The sequence below is a fragment of the Mus caroli genome, chromosome 4, assembly GCF_900094665.2.
Source record: "Mus caroli chromosome 4, CAROLI_EIJ_v1.1, whole genome shotgun sequence".
NCBI classification, from domain to species: Eukaryota; Metazoa; Chordata; class Mammalia; order Rodentia; family Muridae; genus Mus; species Mus caroli.
In genome coordinates this window covers 122,280,266-122,290,866 of record NC_034573.1, presented here as the reverse complement: position 1 = coordinate 122,290,866, position 10,601 = coordinate 122,280,266, and the positions used below count along the sequence as shown (strand labels likewise).

General features: G+C 42.9%; 1 protein-coding gene across 1 annotated transcript in view; it reads right to left on the bottom strand.

Annotated features, from left to right (window-relative positions):
- Positions 1-10,206, bottom strand: part of Eya3 (EYA transcriptional coactivator and phosphatase 3) — an 84,162-nt gene extending 73,956 nt beyond the window's left edge. The window contains exon 1 of the mRNA XM_029476027.1: positions 10,100-10,206. The gene's annotated coding sequence lies outside the window, so the exon portion shown is untranslated. The remainder of the gene's footprint in view (positions 1-10,099) is intronic.
- Between the last annotated feature and the right edge of the window lie 395 nt (positions 10,207-10,601).

The following is a 10,601-nucleotide window of genomic DNA, read 5'->3' as shown; positions in this document are numbered from 1 at the left end:
AAATACGTAATAAAAAATATTAAAAATTTAAAAAAAATAAAAAAATAAAATAAAATAAAGAAACAAAAACAGTAACAAGTAAAAAGGAGGGGAGGAGGAACATAAAACAATGAAAAACATTCCAAATAAATGGAAAATTTGTCTAACAGATCTGGCATATAGCCGAAGTTAGCACCCTGTTTTTACACTGAGTCCAATTCTAAATTTAGATTGAAGAAAAAGTTCCTCAGTAAACAGCAATACCAACAGTTTCAGGTACTCTATCATCTTGATAAATCTTTTCAATGCTTTAAGAATGATCTCAAATACCAGCATTTGTAAAACAGCATTTAAACTGAACATATCTAGCTAGGCATGGTAGTGCACTCCTTTAATTCCAGCACTGGGAAGGCAGACAGGCAAATCTTTATGAGGTTGAAGTCAACCTGAACTACAGTTTCAGAGCGGCAGAGGCTACACAGCAAAACTCTGAGTCAAAAACAAACAAAAGACTACCCATCTGCAAGACAGTTGCTGTTAACTAAAGACCTTAGTTTTCTAGCTTAATGAAGTTCATATTTTTCTTTTTGAGAGATTTACATCATTTTGTGGCATTTAAGAATAGTATGATTTTCCATAAAAGCACTTACTAAATATTTAATTGTTTAAAATATTTTAAGGCAGGGTCCTTAAGTGGCCAAGGATGGCCCTGAACTCCTAATCCTCTTGCCTCAGCCTCCCAAGTGCAGGGATTACAGGCATAAACCACCTCACCTAGCTTAACTGTTTAAGTTTTTAACTCTGGAACTAGGGGCTATGACCTTCAAAGGCCATTTTTAATTAGGCCCCAGTCCTAAAGTCCCCTAGCCTCCCAAATAGTGCTATGAACCAGGAAAACAAGTCATGGAGACCTCTCTTTCTCACTGTTAGTTTCCCACAGATAACTGATAAGTCTAGGTTATGTGTATAACCAAACAGTTTTTCCTTAGAGTAGAGGAAGTAGATGAGAATCTCTGTTCCGCTGTTTTTGTATAGAGATTTTAGTCATCTACATCCACCTCTACTGACTACAAGGAAGATGAATTACACAGTCTGATGTGAAAGTGTATGCCCCTAATCTCAGCATGGAGGCTGCAAAGATAGGAGGATTGCAAATTCAAGGCAGATCTGGACTATATAGTAAGACCTTAACCTCAAGGAATGAAAGAGAAAGAGAATAGAAAGAAGCTGGGAGGGAGGGAGGGAGGGAGGGAGGGAGGGAGGGAGGGAGGGGTGCACAGTTAGACAGCGTCTGCATATGAATTTATTTCTTCTAAACATCACAAAATTATGTGGGATTTAGCCGGTCTCCTATACGAGAGCTTCCACTATTTTAGGGTAATTACATCTTTAATGTGGGGAGAGGCAGTGCAACTCTCACTCATTTTGCTTTCTGCTTCCTCTGCTTTTGTTATAGAGATCTACTAAGGCTGCCCTTGCTTCTTTCTTTCCCCAGTCTTAAATGCATCCGTAACGTATCTGATGTCTGTATGTCAGACACTGGTTTACATACAGTAAGTCAGTGATGCATAGAGAGTCCACAAAATAAAGTAACCTTTAATCTAATGGGCGTGATTAAAAAACTAAATAAGATGATGTCATTTCACCAAGTTGTAAGTACTAGAGTAAACAGAAATGAAGCCGAGAAAACACATGAGCTGGGTGTGGTGGCTCATCTCTGTAACCTCAGATTGGGAGGTGGAGGCAGGAGAATCGGAAGTTCAAAAGGATGGAAGAGACAAAGTCTCAAAAGGGGGCAGCGTAGGGGGTGGGGGGAGAATGACAACAGAGAAGCGACTTGGAGTGGAATGATAAACTCTCTGCCGTGGTAATTTGTCAGCAGGAATCTAAGGTGATGGAGATGAGAGCTGTATGTTGGGAAGGGAGGTTTTCCTTCCAGGAATGGACACTTGGTAAACAAGAGTAAAGAAAGTAAAAAGAGCATCTTGGGATTTCTGAGAAATAGTAAGAAGACTGGTGCTAGCAAATTATTGTCTAGTAATATTGGTAAGGACCCTGAGAAAACAACCAGGGCTAAGCCTTTACTCACTGAATAGTGACTAGACGGCAGGGAAGGAAATAGATGTCTGCCTGCCATGGGCAGAACCTTCAATGTGTTTTAAGAATGTTCCCAGGGAAACTGAGGGAAGCCCCAGGCGCTGTCCATTCTTTTTGTTAGCTTGACTGGCATCTGGTACACTGCTGACACTTCAACACGTGCTTCCATTTTTTTTTTTTAAATCTAGTTCTGCCATTAACCCAATCAACCCAATCTCTCTGGTTCTTATTTTTCAAACTCCAATGAAGTCTTGTCAGCTGAAGGTAATGTTTGTCTTAAAAGAAAAAAAAATCTAAAATACATACTAGAATATCCTTTCAGAATCCTTTATACACAAAGCACTACAGAACAAAAACATCCAGTGGACCTATACTCAGTTCCTTTGTTTGCCAAGCCCCATAACTTGGCAACAACACAAATCGCATACTTTTTTGAGGGGGTTTGGAGATCTGCAACCACACTACACTTGCCCTGATAAACTTCTGCAGACAAACAAAAGCCATCACTACATCAGGCAACTCCTTCTATAACTAAACAGCCCCAGTCCACAGAAGTCAACTTCTGGCTACTTTATTGGGAGGCACAAAGGAGAGATATGTTTTAGTATTGTCAGCTGTAAGAATATTTATGCTAGCTTTACACTTTTATTAAAAGAATACATCGTAATTGCTGAGAAAATTATCCACATCTACATTAAATTCTTAAAAGTAAGAATATTTTATCAGGAATATATTAAGAACAAGAATTGTTTTCACAATTTCTAATTTTACTTCTTGGAAAACCATCCTTAAAGTTGTCTACAAAACTTTCTCTAATGAAAACTAACACAAACTTTCCCTCACTAGCTTCCAATAAAACGAGATGCATTGTACAGAAAAACTTCCAAGCCTCTGTATTAAAGTACTAAGGAATGGGTTCATGTGAATTTGCTCATGAGAAATGAGTCTGAAGCTGGGGAAATGCTCGGTGCATAAGTATGAGGACTAGAGTTCTGATTCCTGGAAGCCACATAAATGCTGGGTGAGTGTGGAGGCCATTTGTAATTCCAGTGCTGGGGAAGGTGCAGACAGGGGATCCCCAGAGCAAGCTGGCTAGACAGTTAGCCACATCACCAAGCTCTACTTCACAGATCAGCAAACAAACCCCACCACTCTTTCCCAGTGCTGCTGCTTCAGCCTGCACAGTGAAGACCAGCACTGAAGGCAGTTTTAACTTACTGTACCTTTTCTTTTTTATTTATTTTATTCACCCCACCCCCTTGCTCTGGCTCTGCTCACTCCGGCCCATAGGTTTTGTGTTTTTGTTTGTTTCTCATTACAGATGGTTGCGAGCCACCACGCAGTTGCTGGTAATTGAACTCAGGACCTGAGCCATCTCTCCTGCCCTTATTGTACCTTTCCAACAAAGTAACCTCTGTAAGAGGCAGGCCTGGCAAGAATAAAAATTTGGGGTTGGACTTCAGAATTTACCAGCTCTGATACTAGCGAGGGGCATGAAATCTCATATAAGGCCTCCTGGACTGCAGTTACTTCATGTGTAAGGATGCATGTGAGAGAAGCACTGAATGGCATCAATCTGACTGGCCTCAACTAAGAAAGGATCCTAATGACGCTCTGGAGCTCACGCACTCTCACAACAATCACCTCATGATTCAAGATTACTGCAGTAGTAGGGAACTCTTTTACTTTTTTAAAATGTTTTTATTATGTTAATTGTATACAAGAGCTGGAAAGGTGTTTAGCAGTTAAGACTAACCCTGCTCTGGTAGAGGACTTGGTTCCATTCCAACACCCACATCAAGCAGCGCATAACTGCCTCTAGCGCCTCATCCAGGGGTCTGACACCCTTTGTCCTCTTGCACTTGCACACATGTGCACAAAAACTCATGTACACACATACACATAAAAATACAAATATACATTATACACAGAGTGGGTTTCACTATGACACTTTCATTTACATATGTAAATCATCTGATGACAGCCACTCCTCTCGTTGTTTGTTAAGACAGGATCTCATGTAGCAGACGCTGGGCTTGAACTCAGTTTGTAGTTGTGGGATGACCCCTAATTCTGGATTTGCCTAACAGTGCCTCCAAAGAATAAGGATTGTATGCTCTGCTGGTATACTGCAGGCAAAATGGTGCAGTAGGGGCTCCTCTCCATTGTTTTACATAATTATTCAGCTAAAATCTTTACAAAATGAAGGACAAAACCTAGTCAACCCAGAGGCTGGAGAGATGACTTAACAATTAAGAGTCCATGTTCAGTTCCCAGCTCCGTGTCCAACAGCTCACAACCGCCTACAACTCTGCTCCAGCAGCAGCAGGGCTCTAAGGCTGTGGCCTTCCTCAGACGGCACCTGCAATAGCGTGCACACACCCACAGGAAGAGGAGGTCTTGCTGTGTGGCCCAGGCTCATTTTCCTGCTGCGGCCTGAGTCCTGGGACTGCAGGCACAGGCACCAGGCCCACCTGAACTCACCTTTCTTTCTTATTCCTTCTTTTCTTTCTATCTTCTTTACTACAGATTTTTATAGTTCAGTTGTAAAAGAATTCACTAAATTAAAAAATAACTGTACTTATAAAGTAATCATTATATTAAGCTATGTAGAGACATGCAATAATCCTAAACTCTCAATGGTTTCAAGGCAACATGAAATCATAAATCTAGCTTTAAAAATCATCTACCATTGTCACCATTGACATATTCGTAGGTCTAAGTTAGTTGTTCATTTTCTGTGTGTTTAGTTTCTATTTTTAGTTTGGTTTGATTTTTTTTTCTGAGACAGAATCTCACTCAAGCTTACCAAAATTCCTATGTCCTCCCAAGTGCCAGGATTACAACTGTGTACAGTATTCCTCCTAAATTAGTTTAATTCTATTAATTCTTATATTTAACTCAAATTTATAAACAAGATGAGATGCAGAATTTAATTTAACTGCTGGTTCTATACATAAGATCATCTAATTCATGTAAGCAATCTAAATATGCACTGTTATAATGGACACCCAAATTATATTTACGGAACGAACTATACTCCAAAGATTACTGTTCATTATCTTACTGGAAGAAAAAAAGGTCTAGCTGGTATAAATGTAACCAAACTAGTAAGTTAAAGTGCGCCCGCCCGGCCAGCAGGCCACAGGGGGTCTTTAAGACACTGAACGTTAACTGTGTCCCACCGATCTGGTGGCTTCTCTAAACTGAACCACTATCCCGGTACATGTGCTGGCACAGCCCCAACACTGGGGAGATGGAGGCAGGGGGTCAAGAGATCAAGGCCATCCTCATCTTACACGAAGTTGGAGGTCAGTCTGGGATAAGTGACCTCCACCTAAAAAGAACTATATAACTATAGTTTTTTTTCTGATTTAAAATGATTTTGCACACTCAAAGGGGAAAAACATTAAAAACAAATATGAGGCCCATGCTCTAAATGTCTGATTTTGTTTGTTTTTCAAGATAGGGTTTCTCTGTGTAGCCCTGGTTGTTCTGAAGCTCGTTTTATAGACAAGGCTGGACTCAAACTCACAGAGATCCGCCTGCCTCTGCCTCCTGAGTGCTAGGATTAAGGAGTGTGCCACCACTGCCAGGCTTAAATGTGTCATTTTTCAATTTTCTATAAATAAAGTACTTCTACATTCACTAACTAGCTACTTTATGACTTGGTTAATGGTGCCAAACAAAATCAAGGTGGTATGTTCTAGCATGTGCTGTGTTCTCTGATGTACAGCATTTCACAGGCCTGAGACTTAAGACACGAACTTGTCATAGGAACATGCACTTACATCTTTAAGTTAATCAGAATATAAAGCCCAGCTGTTTTTCTTTGTACTTCATTATAAATAGAATTCAACCTTTGGTATAAATAAACCACTTAGGTGAATTTTTTGGAACAATATCCCAGTCCTAACATAGTATGTTTCTATTTGAGCTGGTCTTCCTCCATTTAAATGACACACAGACTACAATAACATGCAATACACAAAAATCTCTTAGATAAAACGCTTCTACTGAAGCTACTAACAAGCTTTCTGAGAGCCTGTTACGTGTGAACGCAGAGGATGACGTCATGAGGTAGCACAGCAGATCACAGCCAAGGTACAACGGTAAGGACATGTCCCAGGTATAGTTGGCTTCTTGAATATTTAAACTGCATCGTCCTTTAAATATCATAGTACTCAAGGGGGAAAAATTAAAGCACTGCGACAAAATATAATGGGAAGTAAGTTGACAAAAATCATAACCAAAAATGATCAAGCAAAAACCAGAAAACATGGTAGGTATAAAACATGCAGCAGTGCTTTTTAAATTGAGCACTCAGCCGGGCGTGGTGGCGCACGCCTTTAATCCCAGCACTTGGGAGGCAGAGGCAGGCGGATTTCTGAGTTCGAGGCCAGCCTGGTCTACAAAGTGAGTTCCAGGACAGCCAGGGCTATACAGAGAAACCCTGTCTCGAAAAACCAAAAAAAAAAAAACAAAAAAAAAAATTGAGCACTCAGGTTTAAAAACTGAAACAAACGTAAGGTAAGCACTGCTACAGAAAACCTACACTGATTTTTCTTCATCGCTTTAAAAGCACAGTGTCTTTGGTGACTGGAGAGTTGGCAGCTGTGGTGGTTTGAAAGCAAATGGCCTCCATAGGCTCATATGTTTAAATGCTTGGAGCTCAATAAAACTGGGAAGGACTGGGAGATGTTGCCAGGCTGGAGTAGGCGAGGCCTTACTGGAGGATGACCTTGTTGGAGATGTATCATTGGGGGTGGGCTTTAAGATTTCAAAAGGCTCCGTCTGAGCGCCTGCATGTCCTCTCTCCCATCTGCTTCCTGCCGTGATAATCATGGATTAACCCTCTAAAACTGCAAGCAAGCCCCAAGTTTAATACTTTCTTTCCTAAGAGTTGCCTTGGTCATGGTGTCTCCACACATCAACAGAACATTGACCAAGCCAGCCACTAAGTAAGAAAGGCAGGTTCTTCAGTAGCTAGAAAGCTATCCCACATCCCATGTTCTATCCCACATGCAGGGAGATGAACACTGATGCTCCACTAATAATATCAAATCTTTACTTCATTTAGGGACTTCTATGAACAATATAGATCACAACAGGAAAGTATCACTTGAAAATCTAACTTATTCTGCACTAACAGTTTGTTTCTCTGGTCCCTTTTAAAAGATAAATCCCGGTTATACATTTTGTTTTGGAGACTTCACTCTGCAACTCTGGCTGGCCAGGGACTCAGATAATCTACCTACCTCTGCCTCCCAAGCGCTGAGACTAAAGGCGCGTGCCACCATGCCTGGCCATCACGTGTATTTTTAATCCTAACAGTTTCATTCCTATAACCTAGGTCCATCAGAATCATCTACAAAGACTACGCTGTGCGCAGTCTACAGTGTTCAGAGAACTAGAACCCATCACTCTGAATGCAAGTGCAGAACTTCTTTTTTAAGAAATGATCTTAGTGGACTGGAGAGATGGTTCAGTGGTTTAAGAGCGCTGGCTGATCTTCCAGAGGACCAAGGTTTGAGTCCCAGCACCCACATAGTAGTTCACAACCATGTGTAACTCCAGTTCCAGGGAATCTTAGCACATTCTTTTGACCTCTGAGGGTACTAGGCACTCATATTAAAAAGAAGAAAAACATTTTTTAAAGATTTATTTATTTATTTTTATGTATATGAACACATTACCACTGTCTTCAGACATACCAGAACAGGGCATCTGATCCCATTACAGATGGCTGTGAGCTACCATGTGGTTGCTGGGAATTGAACTCAGGACATATATGGAAGAGCAGTCAGTGCTCTTAACTGCTGAGCCATCTCTCCAGTCCAAGAAGAAAATTTTTAAAAAAGAAGAAAAACATCATCTTTTTTGTTTGTTTGTTTTAGACAGGATGTCTCTGTGTAGAGACCTGGCTGTCCTGGATTCACTTTGCAGAGCAGGTTGTTCTGGGACTCCCAGATACCCACCTGCCTATGCCTCCTCCGAAGTGCTGGGAGTAAAGGTGTGTACCACTGCAACTGGCCCATCATTAATTCTTAAAGCTAAATTCCCTTTGGTTATAGACTATAAAAACCTCACTAGGTTCAGACTGAAAATATGCTTAAAATGCAATCAAGTAGGCCAGGCATGGTGGTGTGTGTCTTTAATCCCAGAATTCTGCTACTGCAGAAGCAATAGCAGGCGGATCTCTGTAAATTTGAAGCAAGCCTGGTCTACAAAGCGAGTCTAGGACAGTCAGAGGTATATAGAGAAACAAAACAAAACAAAAAAACCCAACCCTGCCCACCCCAAAACTATCAAGCACGATGGAACAGACCTGTAATCCTGAAGTCTAGAAGGCCGGAGGATCACGAGTTCAATGTCATCTCCAACTACATAGCAAATTCCAAAAGTTCCAGGCCAGCCAAGGGTCAAAACACACCAAAAAAACAGAGGGAAGGAGAGGAAGACGGTAGTGGAGGAGTGGAAAGGAACATAAAGTTCAGAAATGAAAAAAAGTTAAAAGTTGTGCACCAACTATATATGTAAAAAAAGAAATATTCGTCAAACCTCGAGGTAAAGAAGTCAACGGAGCAGCCACGATTACTGGGGTTGTTGCTGGGAAATAAGGAGGTCAGGCTGAACAAAGGGTCCTCTTCCCAGTTAGTGTAGGTGCAGGGGAGGACAGATAAATGTTTATAGGGGCTTCCCTGGCCAGGTTAATCCTGAAAGCCAACCAGAAGGGTCTTTCTCTGTGGCATCTAGGACTAACATGGCCAAGCTCCAAAGTTCTTTGCTAAAAATAGGTGAAGGGAGAGGCCCAATTTTGGAATATGGCAGTCTATGTTCTATTCTCTTATGTGTATATGAGGGAGAACTGTGCCAAGAGGAACCAATAATAAACGCGGTTGTTTGTTCTGTACATATTTAATTATTAATACTGAATTTTAGACTGATCACACACAAAATGACGAAAAGAAAATGATGGTTGCAGTGATATGCTACAAACACCCCAAAAACCGGAAGGGAGGAAAAAAAGAATTATCCAAATTTGTACCTCTAGATATACCTTAGATCACAAAATTTGAGAAACAGGACATTAATCATTATAAAGTCTAACCCTTTTCACATTATAGATGCTTTTAAACCTCCAGAAAATGTAAGATAAGATGTCTTAAGTTTTAAAATTCGAAGATTATGATTTTCTAAACCATGGTAGCAACACTAGAGAAAAAGAAGTTAAAAAGAACGTTCTAAGAAACAATGTCTAGCTTATAAGGAAAATGATATTACATGGGTGAATCTTGGCAGAAAACAGCAACACCACACCACACATCACAGTGGTTTAAAAGTTTAGAAACCCGGAGTCCTCTAACTTTAAATCCATGCAGAGTGAAGAACATCCGCACTTTTGCCTCGGCTGTGCACATCCATTCTCGTGGGACAGAGGACTCAAAACAGACAGGACGAAGACCTGTCAATTCAGGAGATCGCACAAGCCCGCCAGCGAGCCCGCCACCTGTTCGCTGCTGCCCAGAGAGCCCAGCAAACGGAGGCAGTGCGAGGACCTGGGGACGCCTTTGTTGTTCTCTAACTGGGGAAGCGACCTCAAGTCTAACCTCGCGCCTCCAGGCTGGAGCAGTCGGCCAGGATCTGGACTCGGAGGAAGCCCTCCTCTCGCTCCGAAAGGGCAGGCGCAACACTCTTGTCATCTACCAGTCCCTGGAGGGGGGAAGGGTCACAGGCGAGGAGGGCTGAGGGACAGAGCCAAACCCCAACGCTCCGGGTGGAAGAACAGTGGATCGGGAAGAAGTGCTGAGAGAAGGGGGAGGCAGAGACCGGGCGCCGAGGCGAGAAGGGGCGAGGCCAGAGCGACGCCCGGGAAATGCTCGAGGGCAGACCGGCAGGCAGGGACGAGGGGACGGCGACGGGACCCCCTACCCAACACGACCGAGGAGGACCTCTTCAGCCGGGACCCCGAACGCTGCACCCGAGCCGCCGTGCTCACACCCTGGCGGCGGCGGGGACTCACCAGACGGCTGCAGACACTGCCCAGCACGACATGGGACCACTCGGGACCCACTGTGGAACCAACAGAGTGGCGGAAACCGCGGCGTTAGCGTGACCCGGATGTGCATCCCTAGCCACCGGAAGTAGATGCGGGGCCGCCTAACAATCCACACCCCGTTCCGACCGAACCCAGAGGACCAGTCAAGCGTCTCGGGGCGGGGCAAGTCTTAGGTCCCGCCCACCTCGCAGACCCAGGCGCGTGATTGACTCCCTGGATCTTACGCACGCGACGCCTTTCCGAGGATGCTGGTGCTGCCAAGCTGCCGCCGCCTTCGTGAAAAGTACTCCCGCCCTCCCCAAAACAAAGTCAGCTCAGGCTGATCTCCTGGGGATCCTCCTCCTTCAGCCTAGGGCTTGTAGAACAGGCTTGTGCCTCCATGCCCAGGCACCGCTCTTATCATCGAAAGTAAGTTCTAAAAAAAAAAAAAATGTGTGTGATTCCTACCGTAAAGGGACGGTGACGT